Source organism: Helicoverpa armigera, chromosome 18, assembly GCF_030705265.1.
Source record: "Helicoverpa armigera isolate CAAS_96S chromosome 18, ASM3070526v1, whole genome shotgun sequence".
NCBI lineage: Eukaryota > Metazoa > Arthropoda > Insecta > Lepidoptera > Noctuidae > Helicoverpa > Helicoverpa armigera.
This window is the reverse complement of record NC_087137.1, coordinates 7,367,044-7,389,674: the sequence shown is the minus strand read 5'-3', so window position 1 is coordinate 7,389,674 and position 22,631 is coordinate 7,367,044. Positions and strand designations below refer to the sequence as shown.

The 22,631-nt window shown below is 34.3% G+C and overlaps 1 protein-coding gene across 5 annotated transcripts in view; it reads left to right on the top strand.

Moving 5' to 3' along the window:
* The window catches only part of LOC110379233 (uncharacterized protein), a 236,875-nt gene that overhangs the window by 105,096 nt on the left and 109,148 nt on the right, over positions 1 to 22,631 (top strand). The window contains exon 1 of one of the 5 annotated variants that reach the window (XM_064039218.1): positions 4,623 to 4,976. The exons of the other annotated variants lie outside the window; for them this stretch is intronic. The gene's annotated coding sequence lies outside the window, so the exon portion shown is untranslated. Of the gene's footprint in view, positions 1 to 4,622; positions 4,977 to 22,631 lie in introns of those variants that run through there. 5 annotated transcript variants of the gene reach the window in all.

Sequence of the window (22,631 nt, the reverse complement as noted above, 5' to 3'; positions counted from 1 at the left end):
TGTAAAACCTCGAAGAACTCCATCTAACATTCACTCTACCGCTAAAAGTTCTTATCATTCACCACGTCTCGAATCAACAACGCGCCGTGTCTCAAAATTATTCTCCCTTCGACCCTCATCATTAAAAGTTGGGACGGCTCCGTCAGCACCCTGTATCGAGTTAATGTTTTATACCAGTATTATAATCTGGATAACACAATTATGTATGTTCTAAAGTCAGGCGTGGGCTTAGGTTTAGTTTTTGAAGTGAATCTATCATCATTATGATATTGTGGGGGTTGTAGGAAAATTCTACTAGACAGATTTAATTCTGTAAACAAATAACTTGATGATGATGTCCTCCTAGCCGATTAACGGCTACGGCGGCTGTTCTCGTGTAAGCCAACTGCGCAGGTTATATTATAGTGCACAAGCATTTGCGCAGACACAGGTGCACTCACTATTCCTTCACTCTCATAGCCCGATGGGACGGCAATCCGACACGACCGGAGAGAGGTCAGGGCTCTCCGGTGTAACTTATAACAAAGACGTAGGCAAACAATATCTTCTTTTCTGTCAACTGTTAAATTAGTAACCTTACACATTTTGAACCTGTCGACTGTTGAGTTACCCAACTACGAAATGTTTTTTGGATGTGTTGAATTTTGAAATGACAGTTTTAAATTATATTATTTTGCAGTATTAAAAGTAGCAGCTTTACGTATATGTAGGAAAACCTATATTTTTGAATATAAATTGAATTTTAAATATCACATTATTCATGTTTCATTTATTGTGTCAGATGCAACGGTGTTTCCAGTAACATATTTTTGTTTTGACTGCTTTTTTGATTTTAATAAAATAAGCGTTGAATTTTTCACACATTGTACAGGATCAACATTTAATAGGTGTTCCAACAACAAAATGAATAAATAAAAGCTAATCCTAGTTCGCAAAAAAATCGTAACAATCAATCTAGTTTGCCTCCAATAAATAATATACTAGCGACCTATATCAAAACAAAAAAGGGTTCAATCAAACTGTAGGTACGATCGTCTCTATACCTAGTTGGGTAGGATTTAGTTAGTTCAAGCCAAATCGGATTTATAGAGATTTTTGAAGAGTTAATCCGATTTGCGTTGCCCCCGTTTGTCTATCCAATGCATGATTTAAACATACATGTGACGTAAAAAGCAGGAGTGGCATTTCGAAACTTTTATCTGACATATTGTTAAAAATATTTATTTTAAATGACGCTAGCATCCAACCACAGCTTAACTCACTTACACGAGTGGGGGCAAAAAGTCTATCCTGTGCTCTTCTCCCGGTTCTAATCTACCTCCTTAAATTTTCAGCCTAATCGGTTCAGCCGTTCTCGAGTTTCTCCTTCCAACTATGTTGGGATCGGCTTCCGATCTAGCCAAACGGTCAGTCACTCAGACCCGCCTGCACGTCGACCCCAACATAGTTGGGAAAAGATACGGCATAATGATAACCATACTGTACTAAAAACATGTAAATACAAAAATCCTTTACAAAACTTCAAATTCCCATAACTACAACCACCTCATAAAATATTTGAAGCTTAAATATGCAACCGCGGGTTTTTGCTAATTACGTATTCATGCAAGGTAACCCATATTCATGTCAAAACAATGGTGTCTGAAATTCAAAATGAACCTACAATGTTATGGCTCAGATTTCGCGAAATCCTCATATACTTATTTCTGCATATGTTACTACAGGCTTTTGAAATTTTCGAGCCAAATGAAACATGACGTGCCTACTTGAAAACGTTCTTAAAATTAAGCACGGAGTATTTATTTAGCTGCAGAGTTTTCTGTGTTGCCAGCTTAATTATTTGCTTTAAAATGCCGGGATGTTTTTAACTAGCTGAGCCCGCGTCTTCATTTGTCTTTTGTGATTAATTCGCGCTGATTAACCAAAATAAAGATTTACTGGGTAAATGTTTTATTTTGGTTGTTTAAAGATCTTTTAGTGAACGTTACTTCTATGTTGCTATATTTACGTATCATTGTAAGTTAAACGAAGTTTTTACTTTAAACGCGAATACTACAAGCAAGTCGATTTTTATATTTCAAACTTTATTCCGAGACTCAAAGTTTTTAATGCTGAACTGTCAACCGCGACATGGCTTTGTAGTTGACAATTCTCGTAGGATTCTAAACAAATCTCGAAAAGTACGACAAGTATTTGTTTTTAAGAAAGTTTGCGATTTGACACTGAATGATACTCAAGAGACTAGGTTAACTTTGGTATTGATTGTGAATAGTTTTCTATAGAAGCTATGAACACTATGTATCTCATTTATTTATATGTAATAGACACTGAACCAATCAATTTACACAAATTGCTGCTTTAATTCAGTGCCAATTATTTAAATTATATGATGCTAAACAAAGAGATAGCAATAAACCGTTAAAATTTGCAGCATGTTATTACATACAAAAAAGCTAAACAGACTTTCAACATGTGTTAAATAAATATATGTACATATTATAAGGCTTCGGCAATCGGATTTATCGGGACACGAAAGAACCGGGTATAACTAGTAAATTATATTCCCATCTCAAAATAATATCTCCGCTCTTACAACCGTTCATTTGACTATCCATCCGTCTACATAGAAACTCAAACGCACCAATAAGCGTAGCTTTAACATAGAATACCTACATCTCAAGTAGTATCAACTTTTAATGATGGAGCTACATCAAAGGGGATGTGGCAGGAAAACTATTTCCCTTAGGATATGCTCGAGTATTGATACAGTGGCCAACAGTTTAATTGCAGAAAATAACTGTTGATATTATGGTTTTGTCTGTCTGTTTGTCTTAGCAATTAAATTATTAGTGTTATTACAAAAAAGTCCTGTTCTGGCCTGTAACGTTTCATGAAACGTTACAAAATTCTAATATTTTATAGAGTAGCCAGCTCAGGACCCAGATTACCAAATTTCAGTTTTGGTGACAAAGCGCGACGCGAAGACATATGAATTTTCACATTTATATTATTAGTACCTAAGAAAGTATGGATTGCAATGCTGCAGTTTCAAATCATATACTATCTACTCCGATATGCATAAAGTAATACAAACCAACATAGCAATACTTGTTTTCTATATATTTTATTTATACTAGTATATCAAGTTAAATCTGAAGCGTACTCCAACGTTTTCAAACATATGTACTCAATTTATCGTCAGCGAGAAACGTCGAAGGAAATATATTATATTGATAAATCCTTCACGTTTTCAGTACATGTTGAAGCATTGTTAATGTATGTAAGTGCTGCTTACAACTTGTTCAATATAAATACATGAGTTTTTTTACGTGTCAACGGACAAAAAACGATATGATTATGGCTCATCATAATTTTTTTACTGTACGTTCTAAACATGCACATAACAAATAGTAACGGTCTTCCCACGTCTGGATATTTAAGCCTTAGATTGTGCCTTATGTACGAAGTATAAATATGACTAGGGCTGCCATCCGTCCGGGTTTCCCCGGATTTGTCCTCGTTTGGAGGCTGTCCGGGGGCCGTCCGGGCGGGGTTTCAAGAAGTGTCCGGGGAAAACCCGGACACTTTTCATGCAAGGAAACACCTCATTGAATTTAAGTAATATGTTAATAGTAAATGGATTACAAATAAGGTATTATTTTGTTAAAAAAAAATCGTACTCTTTCGGGGAAAAAATGCGATTTACTCCAAATGTCCGGATTTTTTAAAGGTTTGTCCGGGTTTGGCGAAATTCGGGATGGCAGCCCTAAATATGACAAACCTGGAAACAATACACAAAGAACTGCTTTGAAAGTATGTTTTATACTTACCTAGCCATAATGTAATAATTGCATTAAATGGATGAGTTTAAAACTGTCCTAAAATCAATCACCCCACAGCTTATAACAGCATAAATAATTTACACAGATCATTTAGATAAGAACTAAAACTCCTTCCTCCCGTAAGATTTATTTAAAATAATTAATCTTTAGAGTAAGTTATGGCGTCATCGAGATGAACCGTTCAAAAACAATGCCCATTTAAGTCATTAAAGTCTCCAGTGGAATTACTCTACGTCAGAAAACGGGGCTATTCTAAAATTGCAGTCCTTTGTTGGGGAACGCCGTTGATCATTTTGTTCCGGCGACCCGGTCATTGTCTTCCGAGATGTCCATAAATCCACTCGGAATAACACTTCGTTTCTATCAAATCAATTTCAATGGGACTCTTTGAATTATATATTGATTCTACCTGGTTTAGGAAGACGTATGTTATTTTCACTGAAAAGGCGAAATTTTGGTATAAAAAAAGCTTCACCCAGTGTCTATTAAAGTTATATTTTTGTGAAACAAGCAAACCCACAAAAGTTAAGCGATTATTACGCAAACTCAAGTTAAAAAAAACAAAGTTACGCACCCTAACCCGATTTAAGCATAACGCTCGGTTTATGCATCGCAATTTTCTTTCCAAGGGAAACGGTTTTTTCTTTCACAATTCTCACTAATTTGAAGCAACCCAGTTTCCCGTTTCCAGTTGCACCGTGTGTATCTATAGTGCAACGGTAGGCAGTTCTCGCCCATTGTCGGGAGATGACAACGTTAGTCGCTCGACGACCGCGGTACCGACCTGTCGTCCCGGGATGATTTGAAATCAGAGCACGACTCTAACGAATTCCAAATTTCAAAAATATAACAGTGATTCAAAAACAGTTTTTGTAAAGGAGGTTTAGTTGTGAATTTTATCAATTTAATAAATAAAATCTTTTTGCAATTTTCTGACAATAAACTTTCTGTAAATATAGTTACGTGTTTCGAAGTTGTATTATAGTGTTTAATATTCAAAAACTTTTAACTGTATAAATTGTTCGTGTTTCTCTAGAATAATTTAGTGTACGTAAAATTGGACGAACTTTCAAGTATTTGAATAATACCTCTTGTGTAAAATTTAATTAGTATTCTGTGAATAAAAATACCAAGGTAAGTTATTAAACTATTATTAATTGACTTCTTTTTGATTACTTTTAGATTGCGTTATTAATTATAGATTTAATCAAAAAAGACGAAAAAAGTTTGTCAATCAATAAAAAAATTAACAAATTAAAAACTTCATAAAAATTATTAAACTTCAAACGAAAGACTTAAAAAGTTTTCAAAAAGCGCGTAAAACTTAATCACTTATCAATCAATTTCAAAATTAATAATCCTTTAAAATGACCTTTCAAGGATAACACATATTTCAATTAAAGAATGCGGTACTTCCTATTTAATAGCTTCCCATAAGCGCCTTAAACCATTAACCAAGATTTATATCCCAATAAGAAATAAGAATTTCATCATAACCGCTGTGTACTCATAAACATCCGACGAGGAATACCGGAGACCGCTTGAATAGGCTTCAAGCACAATGTGCTGGACTGACACCAGTCTACCTGTCCTTTGTACAGCCCAACAAGGCCCATTCATGTCTGTTCTATACAACTACCAACATGCTCATTTAATTTACGATTGTCACAATAAAATGAGAATAGACCTCCATTTTTACTACTGCATTCTTGGTACTGTTACAGCCTTTTTATCGTCCCACTGCTGGGCACAGGCCTCCTCTCACATGGAGAAGGATTGAGCATTCTTGGTAATGACTTTTTGATTTTTACAAATGCAACAATTGAACAAGCAATTCTAGCATTTTAATTAATATGAGTGGGACTTAAAACAAGAGAAAAGAATGTGATACCTACCATTTTAAAATTAATTCGCCTTTATGCGAGGAAGTAATTGCTATTCTTCGTTAAAATTTATGAGTTTGGGGTTTTACAATGTGTATCTCGTTTTCTGCAAATATTTGCATTTTTTTCGAATTAAACTGTATTTGTTCCGTTTCAGTTGAGCAGAAAACTCATTCTGAATAATTGTTTGTATAAAAATGTAAAATATGTTTAAAGCGAAACCTTCAAATCTTTTCTGCGATTTTGCTGAAATAAGCCACCAGAGTATAATAGAGTCAATAATTATAGCTTCAAAAACGAAACATGTCAATATAAAATACAATAAACCAAAGTGCAGGCTACTTTCATTCTGTGTCTATCAAGTACGTATTCTCTCTTAAAATGCGGACGAAACTTTGTAAAATCGAGCACTACTTAAATAAGCACGTATGTACCTATTATATTGCCCATTCTTATATCTTTTATCACAAGCATCTTCTTACGCCCATACATGAACCCACAAAATAGGCTTTTAAACTTCACCATTGCAATTTTGCCTGACCTCAAATTATGGTAATTAAGGAGCCTTTATGCCTTGGCTTAGAGAAGCTCATAAATTACAGCCAGCGAACTATTACAACCAACTTTAATAGACTTTTGTGGCAAAAGTGATGAACACTGATCTCCATCTGGTCTCGTTTTTTAAACTCCAATTTAGAGGCGAGAAAATTTTAATGCTGTAAAAATGTGGAATGGAAAAGGTTGCATTACATTTGTTATTTTTATGGTTTTGTTAGGTTTATCATTTTTCTGTGTGTGATTGAGTTTAGGCGAGGATCTACTTATTTATCTGAAGATTGCAGAAACATTTACAGAAAGCATAATTTGTGATGGTTAAACAAAAACCTATAATTATTTGTAAAGTTATTGCAAATAAATAAATAGTTGTTTAACATGTGTTAAGGAAACATTGGAATGTTTTTTTTTTTGTGCCAAATGTATGCTTAATTTTTTGTAATAACACCGTTTTGGTTTTCTTTAGATTCGTTCGCTTTATCAAGTCCAAAATCTCTTCAGTTGATCTCCTACAAATGTCAAGGATCAAGATTGAAATACGGCAAAAGTCTTTTACGTATTGGCGGACTTATTGCACTACCTTCGATCTACACTGCAGTGCAATTTAACTGACCACACAAGTTGTACGTTTCATACCAAATTTATTATCCACTAAATTATTCAAATGTATTCAATTTGCCAGTATTCTACCAAAAGCTTCTGACAGTTCATAATGTAGCCAACATAGTTTAGAATATAAATTGTCTGATTTGACTCAGATTATTGTGTTCCCATTTATTTTGTGAGTAAATGACAAAACAATATTTTCGTAAATAAATATTTATTACTGGTCTTATATCGTAAATAGGGATTCTATAGTACTTACATTGTTCCGGAAAATAAGGAAATGATTGTCTTTGCCATAATTTGAATAAACAACAGAATATTGGAGATATTTCTATATACATTTCTCGTTTTTACGATCATCATTAAATAGTTGTTATCAGTAGAAGAAGAAGAAAGAAAGAAAAACCATTTATTTAATGTACTTGATGCTATTGAATTATTTATCGTGTTTCCCTGTTTCGTATTATTAATCTTCCGTCCTAGGATTAGGCAAGTGACGTCAGTTTTAACGTTAAATAATGAGCCTAGTTATTCCTTAAACGACCTTCATTAGTTTCCATCTTCAAGCATTTGGGGTTTCAAAATTAAAATACAGCTTCCTAATTTGGTTTGCTAAAATTCTGTTCTATATCCCATTTCAAGAAGTCAAGAAAATATTAATAAAATAATATTTGTATTGCCTTTTTTCCCAATCTTATACGTCCGTCAAAGATCTAAAAAAGAGATCTCTTTCGACAATAAGGCCACCCATTGTCCGTTTTTTTATCTTTTGTAATAATAATATTGGTTTCCTGTAATAAACTTGTATCAGATCCGATATCTACCAAGTAGTAAGAATCCTGAATACAACTATATTATATAATATCTTAACTCTGCATTTATTTTTCAATAAAGATTTTCAAAGATTGTAATTTTGATTATTTTCAAAACTAGGTACTTTAATATGGCCGGCAGTGTAACTGATTGACAGCGGGGAAATTGCATTTGTGTCCGGACCATAAGTCTACCTTAACTTACTGTTCTTACAATTAGCGTTGGGAAGTTCTAAGCCACGGACTTTCAATCCGGTTTACTTGTTACCGTCTGACATTCTGACATGTGTGCAATAAATGTTTCTACGGAAGGAATAAATCCAACTTTCATATACATAAAGCTAGAATAGTGCAGTGTTGAAAATATGTGGTATAAACTGAAAAGTAAAATTCAATATAAGAGGAAAATCATCCCATGTTATTAAAAATCTCTGGCATTCATTACGGGTAGTCAGAAGCCAGTAAGTCTGACAACCAATCTTACCAAGGGTTTGCCCGGGTACCTGGGTTGAGGTCAGATAGGCAGTCGCTCTTAATACATTATGCATTTATTTATTTTATAATTCAAGAACTAAAAGACATCAGTTAGAATTATAAATGGTAATGTAACACAGTTTTAAGTGGAGATGTAACATTACACCAATTTGCAACGTATTTAGGTTTTGAAATTCATATTTACTATACACGACTAATGCTTTATGACACTAGTTTGTACCATCTAATGCTTGTATGAATTTCCTAGCGTAATGGTCCTAAAATAGTTCCAACGTCTCTCTTATCACTAACGAGCAGCTTCGCAATTAATTCCCAACAGTGAGAATAGACATAAAAATACACACTGTGTTTGGCCAAAGGGTTGAAAATAATGTATGTTGGTACCTTTTGAAATGTTGGTTGATGGGATTAATTAGAGAATTTTGTAAAATTTTAGTGCAGTTTCGAAATGTTTAAAAAGAAACGATAAGAAATCTATATGTTTAAAAAATCAATCACTTTATCCCTTGGTCACGCCATCATGCATGAACGGCTGGACCGATTAAGCTGAACATTAGAGGGGGCAGCTTAGACCCGGGAGGATATAGGATAGTTTTTGTGCGGAAAACATTCATCTCCGGACGCGATAAATAATAAATATACCGAAATACCTAATTCTTTTGTTGTCTATGTTTCTTTGAATGTTATCTTCTGAACAATTTATTTTACTTTTATAATTTTTTGCAGTTCTGAATGCGTCCTAGTAAGTTTCTGTTTCAAAAATTGCACTACATTATTACTGGTTATAACCAGTTATTTATCCACGTCCTAGCATACCAGCTTGTAGCTCAATAACAGCCGCAGCGTGATCAATGGACCCGTCATTGATCTAGGTTAAGCTACGCTTGGCATGGTCGCCCCGTGGATGACTGACATCGATTTTATACCACCCTTGCGTGCTTTGAAAAGATGAGACCGTTAATTGCATATTTTTCTTTTGTAAAATTTATAGAGACCTAAATAGTCGTACTTAGTAGAATTTCAAGAATTTGCAGTTGAGATAGGGTTTACATTGATGAATGAGATCGTAATGTATCTCAATCTATTGAACTGTCAGCTGTAGAAAAGTTTGAGAAAGAGCTGAAACGATGGATATGCCACTAATGCACTGTCACATACGTATACTATATCTAGAGGTAGAGACCTACATATAAGTAGGTAGGTACTGAACACGGAAGAAGGAAAGATGCTGGAGGTCTGGCGCCAACTTGTGGTTCAAATAACGAACGACAGGCGTGACCACAATGATCAGTGACTACTTAACTAACAAGGCGTTCTAGTTACTTGAGACATCTGTCAAAGAATGGTGATGATTGATTGGTGTTTTGGTTTTCTGTAGAAGGCACACAAAGGTGGAGATAGAAAGTTTTCCCATCCCTCGAACACCCGCATTTTCGCGACGTAACATTCTTTGAAGATTCCATTATGACATCCTTGCTCGTCATTTGTTCTCCATGGTTTTAATGCACTAGGTACATAAACATAGGTGAATGTTAGTGCTCACAGAGTCACCAACAGGACTAAAGCAAATCCCTCTAAGTTATGGGGGCGGCCATATTGCAAATACAGGGCGCTATGGTACTTTGTTCTAGTCAAGCATATTAGTACTGTGACTGGTGTAGTAAAGTTTAGAGCCTATTACTAGTGTGCCAGTGGGAATGTTTGTGATACGTGAATTAGCTTCAGTGAATTAAACAGGACTATGTATGGCCTCAAAAGTGTGGGCGCACATTTTTATTTTTAAAGCAAACTTAGTTTTTTATGTCAGATTTGATGCATAGTGATGTTGTGGCCGAATATAGATCAAGATCAGATTTTGTGACTGAGTACAGAATATTTCATCAAGGAACGTCAAAATCCGAAGACAACTTTACTAAAATCTAATGACAACACATATATTTTTTTGCTATTTGAAGAAATTTTCTAAAGAGTTACCACAAAGAAACTGACAGAATTTTGACAGGTTTTAGGTACTAAATTCGGTAAAAGTCTGATACTCCCTTCCGCTGTAATTTCCTCTAGATTGGCAGATAAATAAAAACGTAGGTACCCCTTATTTCAAAGACGGGTTATTTCAATTCAATTCAATTCTCAGAAATATGAAGATACTCGAACTTGTTCTGACGTAAAATGAGTACTATTTTTCTTTAGTGTCTGTTATTTCAATATTCATACATATTGAAGATGTTAAATTGAAAACTTCAGCATTTCAATGGAGCTTCACTATTTTATTGTACTATACTAGCTTTCACCCGTGGTTTCACCCACTCTCCAAGGGAATTACTTCTCCCACCGGGATAAAAAGTATCCTTTAAGTAATTTTGATGTTTTATAAGTCAAGTTTCATCAAACACATTTCTGCGTGAAGAAGAAACAAAGACACTCACTTTTGTCTTTTTAAATACCAGTGTGATGCCGTACATTTATTCATTTTATAATTCAATTTTTGCAGACCAAATAACTATACATTATTAATTGATCCGAAAATTATTAAACTGGTAATTAATTATTAACTTTGCGTTAACGTGGCGGTAGGTACAGTCAGCACCAAAAGTCGATGAACAGAATCAACATGACAAAACACCTGTTCACAATAAAATGCCATAAGTTATCGTCGCAACTAGGAAACAAAATAGACTGTACACCAGAAACTTACAAAAGTCGTTAAACACTAGTATTTCAAAAGTATCTGTGCACTAGTATTCCTAAAGTCGCTGTACACCATCAATCCAAATGTCGCTGAACATCATTGTATCAAAAGTCACTAAACAGCAGTAAATACAAAATTAGGTTAACAAAGTATATTTTTAATGTTACCGTGTGTTAATGTACTTTTGGCGCTTATGTTGTTCAGCTACTTTTGGGACAGTACTTGCTTGACCTTAATAATGTTATGTTAACACGTTAGTATCTATTTCAATAATTTAAATAATTATTTTGGAAATACACTCTTTTGCAAAAAAAGCGGGCACCTATGCGAAACCTTAGTTTTAAGGACTTTACGTGTATTTCAAAGGGTTTTAATTGTTGTAGTATGTTTCTAGCATCAAAAGGGTTAGCCAAGCATGCGTGAGAGTGTATTCTAAATTTGAATTTTGTACAATTGCTAAGAAATTGGTTAAACCTTGTTTTGGACTAATGCCTTATTGCACCCATTTTTTTTGTTAAAATAAAATCTATAGTAGAAAAATTCATTGTATGATGTATTTTAGTCAACTTATCACTTATAGAAATAAGCCTAGGGTAGACCATCAATAAAAATCGGTCTTAACTAGGCATAATTGTTTTGATAGAAAAACAAAACTTAAAAACTTTTACTTCTACCACCGTATACTATTTCCATTATTGGAGATAGCATTTCCTCGTTCTGCGGCACCAGGATAGTCGGCCCTGGGTTGTCGAATTAATAGAAAAGTAGCAAATCATCCCAGCTTCGCACGGGAAAACAGTATTTACTCACTATTTAACGGATGTTATTACACATACAAACCTTCCTCTTCAATCACTCTATCTTTGATTTGAATATAATAATATATTAAAAAAACCGCATCAAAATCCGTTGCGTAGTTTGGAACAGTTAAGCTTTATGACCTTGTTAAGCAGAAGAACGCTTTACACTAAAATACCGAAACTCTTAACATTGCCATCCATCATCAGTATAGCCCATTTGGAGCAGGTGAAAATTTTATCAAATGCGCATCGTCTTTCAAAAATGTTTTATCTAACAAAAAGGTACATTAATCATTAATTAAAACTGCATTATCAGTTTTCTGAAAATCACTTCAAAAACTTTTCAAAACACTGACGAACTTTCTGCCAGCAATTAGTCCAAAACAAGGTTTAACCAATTTCTTAGCAATTGTACAAAATTCAAATTTAGAATACACTCTCACGCATGCTTGGCTAACCCTTTTGATGCTAGAAACATACTACAACAATTAAAACCCTTTGAAATACACGTAAAGTCCTTAAAACTAAGGTTTCGCATAGGTGCCCGCTTTTTTTGCAAAAGAGTGTATTTCCAAAATAATTATTTAAATTATTGAAATAGATACTAACGTGTTAACATAACATTATTAAGGTCAAGCAAGTACTGTCCCAAAAGTAGCTGAACAACATAAGCGCCAAAAGTACATTAACACACGGTAACATTAAAAATATACTTTGTTAACCTAATTTTGTATTTACTGCTGTTTAGTGACTTTTGATACAATGATGTTCAGCGACATTTGGATTGATGGTGTACAGCGACTTTAGGAATACTAGTGCACAGATACTTTTGAAATACTCGTGTTTAACGACTTTTGTAAGTTTCTGGTGTACAGTCTATTTTGTTTCCTAGTTGCGACGATAACTTATGGCATTTTATTGTGAACAGGTGTTTTGTCATGTTGATTTTGTTCATCGACTTTTGGTGCTGACTGTACCACGATTGAAATAACTAAAATTAATTAATCATAAAATAAGTATTTAATACGGCGTACAAATTGAAGCTTATCTTTGTTTTCATTCATTTTCATAGCTTTTATTTATTGGACTGCAGATGAGGGCCAGCTTATTGTAGTACCTATTAGTACTACTTATGTATGTTGAGCCGTGAACTCAGGAACTACTAGACCGATTTGAAAACCGATGATGAGGGACACTTATGAAACCTAGTAATGTTATATAAAAACATTGATGAAAAACTCATTCTCTATTCTTTCTGACTTTCTGTAGAGATACATAGGTTAGTAGAATTGTACCAAAATCAATGGAAAATAACAAAAAAAGCAATTGGGCGAATTAGCATCCACTTCAAGCAACATTACGCTGAGCAATGGACCGAAACTTAATGCGAAATGTTAGCGTCTGTCTGTGACTACACAATGACGTTATTTTGACTTTCTTAGTGTACATAATTAAACCTTATAGGTATTTAAATAAAACTACTTTTACGGATTTTATTGCGGTCATATTAATATTCTTTAATCCCGATGTTTCGGATCCTTTGCAGCATTCATGGTCACGGGTGGACTAAGGTGTTGGTCGTCTCGATATTTTAGTAAGGTACATTTAGTTATCATAGGTAGGTTGAGGAGCTCATGGTTAAGTGGTACACGAGTTGATTGGTTATGAGTATGAGGCAAAGCAATGATATATAAAATAGTTCGTGGATGGGTGACCTATGTCATAATGGGTTCCTGTGTGTTTCAGAAGGCACGTTAAATTGTGAGTCACGTCTGTAATTTGTACATCTTCAGCAGTCGTTACCGATAATAAGAGGCCAGAAAGCCTAACTAGTAGTTTTACCAAGTAGTATCTGGTTGCCAAGTATTACTGTTTCTGGAGGCCAATTCCAATATAGTTGGGAAATGGCTAGGCAAATCATCATAGGATACTCCTAAGCACTGTACAGCTCACACTTCAATACTTAAATAAAGTAGCGTAGATATAATCATAGCCACCATACCTATTGATCTAGCTAGTTATTTCTGATATGAACTCCATTCATCGAAATAACTTCATATTTTGCGTGTGTGTGAGTTTCGTAAGTAATTCTATTTCGTATAATAAATAATTGGATCGGAATGGTGAATGGACGGATAAATTCTTTACTAGGTATACGTACAATTCAGAATGTTATCTATTATCATGTGCTTCAAATAGCTATACGGACAAATATTTGTATCAGTTATTGAAAGCCTTAAATAATTTCAAAACCAGTTTCATGAGAAGTTTATTTGGCTATTTTTTATTAACTGAAGGTTTACTAAATGTTCGATGTTAAATGTTTTTTTTTTTGTATTATTTTAACAGATCCGTTTGAATTCCTTGGCAAAAAAAATCTGTGTGCAAAAATCATAAAATATCTGACTGAAAATTGGAACAGAATTAATTGCTCCATCTATACAAAACCTGAAAAATGGAAAAGCCGTATTCTGTGGTATTAATGTTTATATATCTTTTACCTTTATTTGACTAGAATAATAATGGTCAGCTATCCTCTTACGGTCCATTTACGTTCAATAACAACCCATTCGTTGACATAAATTGTAAATTCGGTCAATTTACGTTTTGGGTCAAATTGTGTTTGATCACTTGGGGGTGTATATGTGTGTATATTTTCTGGTTATAATTTAAGTTTATTCACTAGATTTAATATCAACTTTATTATTAATGAAGGACACAGGATTATGAGGCCATATCTGCCTAGCCTTTTACCAACTATGTTGGGATCGGCTTCCAGTCTAACAGCATGCAGCTGAGTACCAGTATTTTACAAGGAGCGATTTCCTATTTGACCTCCTCAACCCAGTTACCCGGAAACTCCCTTATTAAAAAAACTTACTGGCTTTTGAGTATCCGTAACGACTGCTAAAGGTGTTCAAATGACTTAGAACGATGAGGTATGCGAATCATAATTAAATAACAGCAACTTCACTCTTTCAAAAGTTTGTAACTTCACTCGAAACCTGGACAAAAATTAATAATAAAATACTGTACCTTGTTTAATTACTTCATAAATTTTCCGTACCAAGCAAAGGAAAACGACATTATAAACTAGGTGTCTGTAAAAGGAATTCAGTATTAAGCATCTGTCCCTAGTAGAAACTTATTACGTATGCCGTGTAAAAGAGCTTCAAACCTTGGAGATTCGGAAATTATTTAAGTTTTGCAGAACTGACGGGAGTTTGTCAGTAAAAGTTGGAATACGAATGAAGTATCTACCTATATACTTAAATGTGCAATGTACGAGTAGCTATGTGTATGTATGTAGGTGTAAATCTACATACTTAGTTTGAATGGAATCGTGGGTTTAAGGAGTAATAAAGTACTGGTATGTAACCTTGCTTGGCTGGTGTGATTGTTCAGGTGGTAATGCACTTTTTGAGTGCATTTTCAGCTCAAGTGATTAAGCGTAAGAAAAACGCCGCAGGAATAAGACGGAGAAATCGTTATTAGACCTTTTTAATTGTATAAAATGTTCTGTAGCAATATGTGAGTAGCTTTGGACGAGCCATTTTAATAAAATCTTTACTACTGTGGATAAATGTAAAAAAAAAACTCTGTCGCGCTTTCACACCAAAACAACTTAACCAATTGAAGTAAGGTACACTGGTAATCTAGAGCCTGAGAAATGACAAGCTATTTTATATTCGGTTGCAATAAATATTTCTCAAAGGCCATCAGTGATACGGCGAAGAACATCTAGATTTATTACGACCTGATACATACAACAAAGGTACCTTAATGTACTGAGTACTACTCTATAACTTGTTTAATCCCCTAAGCTTAGCAACCGTACGTCCAACAGAATTTAAAATATACTCGGGGACCGTATTTCAGTCAAACCGCTTAATGTCTAAACTTATCCAATTTAAAGCGAATCAACAGACTAATAGCTAAACACTTACGTTAGAATACCTAACCAACTGGATTCGACATGACCACAAACCACTGTGCATAAACTTCTGACAGAAAGTTCCTATAGGCTAACGTTCATCGACAAAATAAACGTAAATTTTTAAAACACTATTTACTTTGAATTTTCACGTTCAATTTTCAAAGTAAACAGTTGTTTTAACAAAAACAGACGTACATTTATGGTACATTTTCTACGTTATATGTTGTCAGTGAAAATGGACCGCAGATGCGTGTTGTGAGGAATTTATTAATTTTATTATTAATTTTATTACACACACATATAATAAAATTGACAAACACAAGCATAAACCTAACAATACATAATTAAGAGTATAGGCGACGCTCTTGTACTTTTGTCACGGCAATGGCCTCCCTCTATGGCGTGTCCAGTATGTTGGATGGTCCAAGCCACACACCACGTTCACAAGTACTAAAATTACCTTAACCGCCGAAATATCAGGCTATGTACTGGTAATTTAAAGTTCACCAAGTTGGTACGCCAAAGTAAAGCTGGTTACCGGTAATTGTTAAGTGAAGCCTAGAACTAAGTTTCACTTTAGGCTAAGTAGAGGTTCTAGTTTCGTGTATTAATGGACCAAGTTTGTTTGTTATGGTTTTGGCAGTAATAATAACATCTACTTAAATAATGTTATTTTGTTGTGAAGGTAAATATCTCTTTTGTGTGGCAATTCTTAACACGCTATTAATGCCCATTTCAAATATTTCAAAAAGATTTTAATTCGCTTATATCTTAAAGATAAAAAGTCATTTATTCAAAGTAGGCTGAAAATTATCACTTTTCACGTGTTTTTGCTGGGAAGAAGAGGTGGTGGAACAAACTCCCCAGCAACACAACTCTGTATGTATGATTTGAAGAACCGTTATAAAATAAACCGAATACATAAAATAAGCGAGAAAACAGTAGGTATATTGCTCAAAAAGCGAAGTAACTATAGGTATGTCCTTTATTCTGAAAAGCAAAAATACAGCAGTCGTTAAGCAAACGAGTGAAGAACTAGAAGTAGTTTCTCCGGAACCAACCTTATTTAATGACAAACTACGGTACAGAGTAAAAATAAATACTTTCCTATTTGTTACTTTGAGAATACACATCCAATCCTGTAGAAGAGTGGCTTAGAATTTCAACGCTGTGCTGTTTTGTGAAGCAACGTGTGTGCTTTAATGGACATGCTCTTTTTCTCAACTTGTTTTGTAAGATAGAAGGTACTGTGTATTTCCCACTGTTCTATACTACAATACAGTCATTAATTATTTGTAAAACATAGGCACCTATATAAAAATGAATATCTTAAAAAAAAAGTTCAGTGCGCTATGCACACAATATAAATGTGTGAAAAAGATAAACATTTACTTTTTAAATTATTTTTTTATTAGCAGGACTTGTCTTTAGTTAAAACAAAAAATCTGAAATAGACCTATTGTTAGTTTAGTCTGTAAAAGTATATTAAAAAAAATATGTGCCTCAAGAATGAGGACGCATACATACACCGTCTTAGTTGGTATAATCATTTGTTTGCTACTGTACTCTCGACTCTACGTACACACACACACTTACTCACACGAATGTCTACGAATTACGTTACCCCATATTCATCAATAAGAAAAGGTAGGTTCCATTCAAATTCGCCTTTCCCCAGTCGTACCGTAGTTGCCTTTCTAAACTTCGCTCTCAACGTGGATGGCCCTCGAAGTTTTTCAATTAAAAGCAATCGGAGTAAGAGATCAAAATGCTCTCGTTTCTGTAAACTGATTTCACTAGAAATGGCCACTCGATTTAGCGAAGTTAAGTTTTGTTCATCTCCTAGTTTCGAGTCTTTTGATGGCTGTTATTTTTTTGTTGAGTATGTACGTTGACTTGGAGATTGCTTTATATTTTATATCGATTTATGAATAATATAAATCGATTTAACTTGTTAATCGAGAGCTATTTTATGATTCCAACTGATACTCACAGTTAATATATAATTATGACTGTCCAGAATTGTGAATTATTTGTTGCATATAAATGGCGATTATCTGATATGGAAAGCACTTTCATTACTAAAGGCTTTAAATATCAAAATTTCCATTCAGCCAGGATAAACGCATCAAAACATCTCATTTACTCACATTTACATTTGAATTACGAATCATCACGTTCGTTAAACTTCGGCACGTTAAACGACAATTCCCGAGCTTTGTTCTAGAATTCACTTTAATTTAAAACGTAATTACTTCTCGATTTGAAACGTAATGACCTCAAATATGTTAAGCTTATTTTAAATCACAAAATAAATTTAATATTTAGACTAATTAATCTGTGATAATGGTTCTAAAGTCCCTTCAAACCGCAAACCGTTTAAGGAAATTTAAGGGAATCGAAGGGAAAATCGAGAATGTAATTAAACCTGTGACCCTGTTTGATTAAAATGTTGGGATTTCACTTACAAGGCATTGGAAACAATTTAAGTGAATTGATCAATCTAATGAGAATTTAACGCGGTTTGAGTGTTTTACACCGAGAGATGCCGACGACAGCGTTATTTATTGAAATGGGGAACGTTGGGAATCTAAATACGTTTTTAATTTGACTTTTTACCGTCTAAGGTTTTTGTATATAAATGTTTATTTTTTAAATAACCATAAGAATTACCGGTGACCTCTTTGGAGGGAAATTAGAAGGTAATGAGCATAAAAACAAATGGGATCTCTGCTTTCGTATTCAAAGTAATGTTAAAACGATTTTGTCTGGAACAAAGACAAATCCTATTCGTGAAGAAATTAAATTACATGAAAATTGTATTTCAATCTCCACACCAGCTAAAACTATAACTAATCGAATGTATTACATTATAGAGATCTATCACTAATGTAATTACATTTAGAATTCTCCTCTCTATATTATAAACCTATGTAATATTGTAAATGCAATAGTTATTCTTTCCATCTGTGTATTTTCACGCTTAAACCACTAACCGATTTTAATAAAAGTTTGAACCTATACACTTGGAAGAGAGCCTGAAGAATATGATAGGCTCCTTTGGTACATACACGGTTGAAATCACAAGGAACAGCTAGTATGTACCTATTTCTGTAGGTACAGCAGTTAGGTCACATTATACATAGACACAGGGTACAGTCATTGTCTTCACTAATAGTTAGGTTCTATTGTCTAATAATATCATAATGTGTAAACGTGGGGCCTATGTATAGATCTGAACAAAGGAACACCTCATTGGTCGGGGCCGACTACTGAGGGATTATGTGAAGAAGATTGGCAGTATTCATATGGCTGTAATCTTAGGTATGAAGCTGTTCTAAAGGTATTAAGTTCTAAGATATTATAATATGTTGTGTGAATATTTGGGTTATTAATATAAGTAATGTGTTGTATTAGTGTTAATATGTCGACAACCCTTGTAAGTCGATTCCTGAATATAAGCCTCTTCTCTGTTATGCCCAATTGGGCTCGATTTTCAGCTCCCCAAGTCCGTTATTATTTTGTACATACATTAAATTCTTAAACCCATGTACTGACTCATGAAAGTAGCCTATCAGTTTTGTCAAAATTTTGCATTACTTAAAAAACAGGAAAATCGACTTTGTTATTTCATGAGGATCTAACGAATCTTGGCTTTGGGGTTGATCACATTTTTGGCGGACGTTACATAAAGCAAGCTTTAGAATCACATACTTAAAATTAACCCTAAATTCATTTCATATTATTTGCGCAAGCACACCAAATATTACATTTCAGGCACACTACAAAAGGTGTTGTCACATTATACCCCTTTATTTCGAAACTAACAACGCGAAACAAATTCGAAAAGTTTACCCAACAACGAACCAAACTATATTCATTTGGGAACCGATAACAGACCAGGTGCATGAAGTTAACTCTGTTTAACTGAAGTTACAGCTGTTTAACAAAAGTTAACGCTAATAATGCTTTTGTACTGATACAATGAGATCTGAAGTTGTATGTGTGTGTGTGTGTATATGTTACCGTAAGATTACAAACATCGTTAGATTACAATCTATCTCGAGAGATTGTAAACTGTCGAATTATTGTGAACCGTAACATCTGATTGCAATTTACCGCATTATTTTTCGCTATATTATAATCTATCGATGAGAAATTGACAAATTGTCAACTGTCCGAAAGCTCTCTCTGATTGGTCAGTCTTTTTGTAAGATCGACCAATCACGACCAGCCGTTCTGTTCCCATGGAGTTCCCGTAGAGTTAGGAATGAAATAGAGGTGTCAGTTAAATAAAATAAATGCTCTTCAAAAATTCTTCAAGTATTAAATTTATATAAAAATAACTCTTATAAAAATACAGTTAGGTATTTTGTCTTCAAATACAAACTAATATTTAAAAATAAAATAAAAGGGGTGCTAATTAAACAGGCTTCTTTTTAATATCATTATTCGCCCCCAAAAAAAAATTACTAAGTCAGCCACAATTAATAAAGCGTCGAGCATCTAAATAATACTATCTTAGCCACGAGTTATCTTCCACTCTAAATACAATTCAGCATGATGGTTATTTTTTTGCATCTAAATTTGTAGCATGCATTCTAACAGTAAACTTCTTAAATACTATTAAATTACATCATAAAAATATTTATTTACCTTCTAATTTTTTAACTCGTACCTACTGAGTTTTTTGTTTAAAATATAACACATCCCATATTAATTGACCCAGCATGGAACTAAGCATGCAACATGCAGCAAGCATAACTTCTGTCACGGCTCCGGCGCTGCGGGGCTCCGGCGGTCCCATGCGAGCTTATCGTCGCAGATGGTTTTCACGCTCACCACCGCAGCTTCGGCTTGCTGGCCGGCTCCGCCGGCCAGCCTCAGCCGCGGCGGCGAGCGCTGAAACTACCTGCGCCTCAGCTCGCAGGCCGCCTCGCCCCTCCGCGCCTACGCGGTTTTGAATTGCACTCTAGGGGTAGGGCAGACAAGACTACGTGGAGTCGGTTTTGCAGCGATTCGTTTTCGTCACTAACTTCAATTTTTATTACAATTTTTAATTGTGTGTAATTTGAGTCTTAAAAATTAAGTACAATTTTTGATTTTATAAAAAATTAAACCGTCACTTATTTTTGCACGTCAAAGAGCTGTGACACCGGGAGTTGCAAAGAACATTGTCTTTTTTGACGTTCTACCAATCAGCGCGCAAGATGCATTCCGTTCTACGCCAGTTGACAATTTGACCGCTCTACATCGCTCTCGATCTTACAAAAAGACTGACCAATCAGGGAGAGCTTTCGGACAGTTGACAATTTGACAATTTCTCATCGATAGATTATAATATAGCGAAAAATAATGCGTTAAATTGCAATCAGGTGTTACGGTTTACAATAATTCGACAGTTTACAATCTCTCGAGATAGATTGTAATCTAACGATGTTTGTAATCTTACGGTGACATATATAAGACTCAGAGAATCAACTGGTTAGGTTTCTGAGTCTAGTGTAGTGTGTGTTAGAAAGTTGTATCTGTGTGTGTTGTGTAGGACTTGGAAAATCAACTGGTTACGTGTTTCAGTCTAGTGTGTGTTAGTCTTTTGTTTTACAGATAGTAATTTTACGTGTTGCTGTGGGTGTACGTTTTTGTCAAACAAACTGTTTTGGAAATACAGGGTTTGATGGTAAAGATGTAATTTTTTTTGTTTTACCAACTGGCCATTATCAACAGGCAAGCCACATAAACAATAATAGTGCACAATCAGTTAAAAAGTAAACTCAGTAACTGTGACTTCTAGAAAATATTCTTAAATTATTAAAATTGAAAAAAAAAGAAAAAGTTAATCCCTTTCAAGATTCATTTGGTCGATGTAATGTATTTGTTTAAAATATGTAATTTTGTTAAACAGGAAACTGTTTGAATTGATATCAATATCGATTTCTACGGATTTAATTCCCATATAGTACACGATCCAATCCTAATTCTGTGTAATCACGTTAAAAATGTAGGTAATCAATGTCGGTTGCGCTAACCCAATCAGTACAAATCAGTATTGCATGACCCGGTATTACGTTGCGGATAGATTTAAATGATCCATCAGTTTGACAACAGCCGTACTGAATTTTGTGCTGTGCTCTAACTGTTTTTGTTTTGTCAGTACATATGTCTGTCTGAATGGATTGAACCAATCATAGCGCATTCATTCTGCATGGCTTAACCTTGTATGAAAGTCGACATGGCTAGAAAAAACGTTACTTGTGAGATGACAGCAGACAGGTGAGAATTTAAGTAGAAAACATGCTACTCCGATTACGAATAAAAGAAAGGAGTAAGGCCAGGATAATGATGGTTTAATTCTGAAGATGTGATAATGATGTTGCGTTGACCGTGAGCCAATAGCAGTAGGTTTTATGTAGAAGTTACCTTTATATCTTACTCATCATCTGCCATGCTTTTTCCCAACTACTTATGGTGGGGTCGACGTCCACTCTAACCGGATACAGCTGAGCAACGAGTCACCTACATTTTTACTAACATAGTAATAATTTTTCTCTGCGCCACTTATCTTTCCCACAAATGCGATGTGGAGCGTTTTTACCGTAATTTTCTACAGAGCACCCAAGAGACGTTGACGAGCTACCTTCTAAATTACACACGGAATTTTTAATACGGTTTTCCGTACATGGCTAATTAATTTCTGTTTCCCAGATAATATTGCTTTATTATTTCGTAATTGGGAGATTGTTTGTTATCCGATCATGTTAATTCAGGCGTTCGCTGATAGAATGATTTTGTGTAGTCAGCTGTTTGCAATTTAAATATTTATGAATATAAATAACCTCTCTTTTATTTGATGTATCAAAATTCAGGTAAGCTGTTAGCTATTGCAAATTTTGGATTTGTTTTAATAACTATGATGAAATCCGTCCGATTTGACTGCGCATAAAAATAACATTTATAAATTGTTTGAACAAAATTGTATGTGGTAGTTAAAATAAAATAGGTAAAAGAGAAT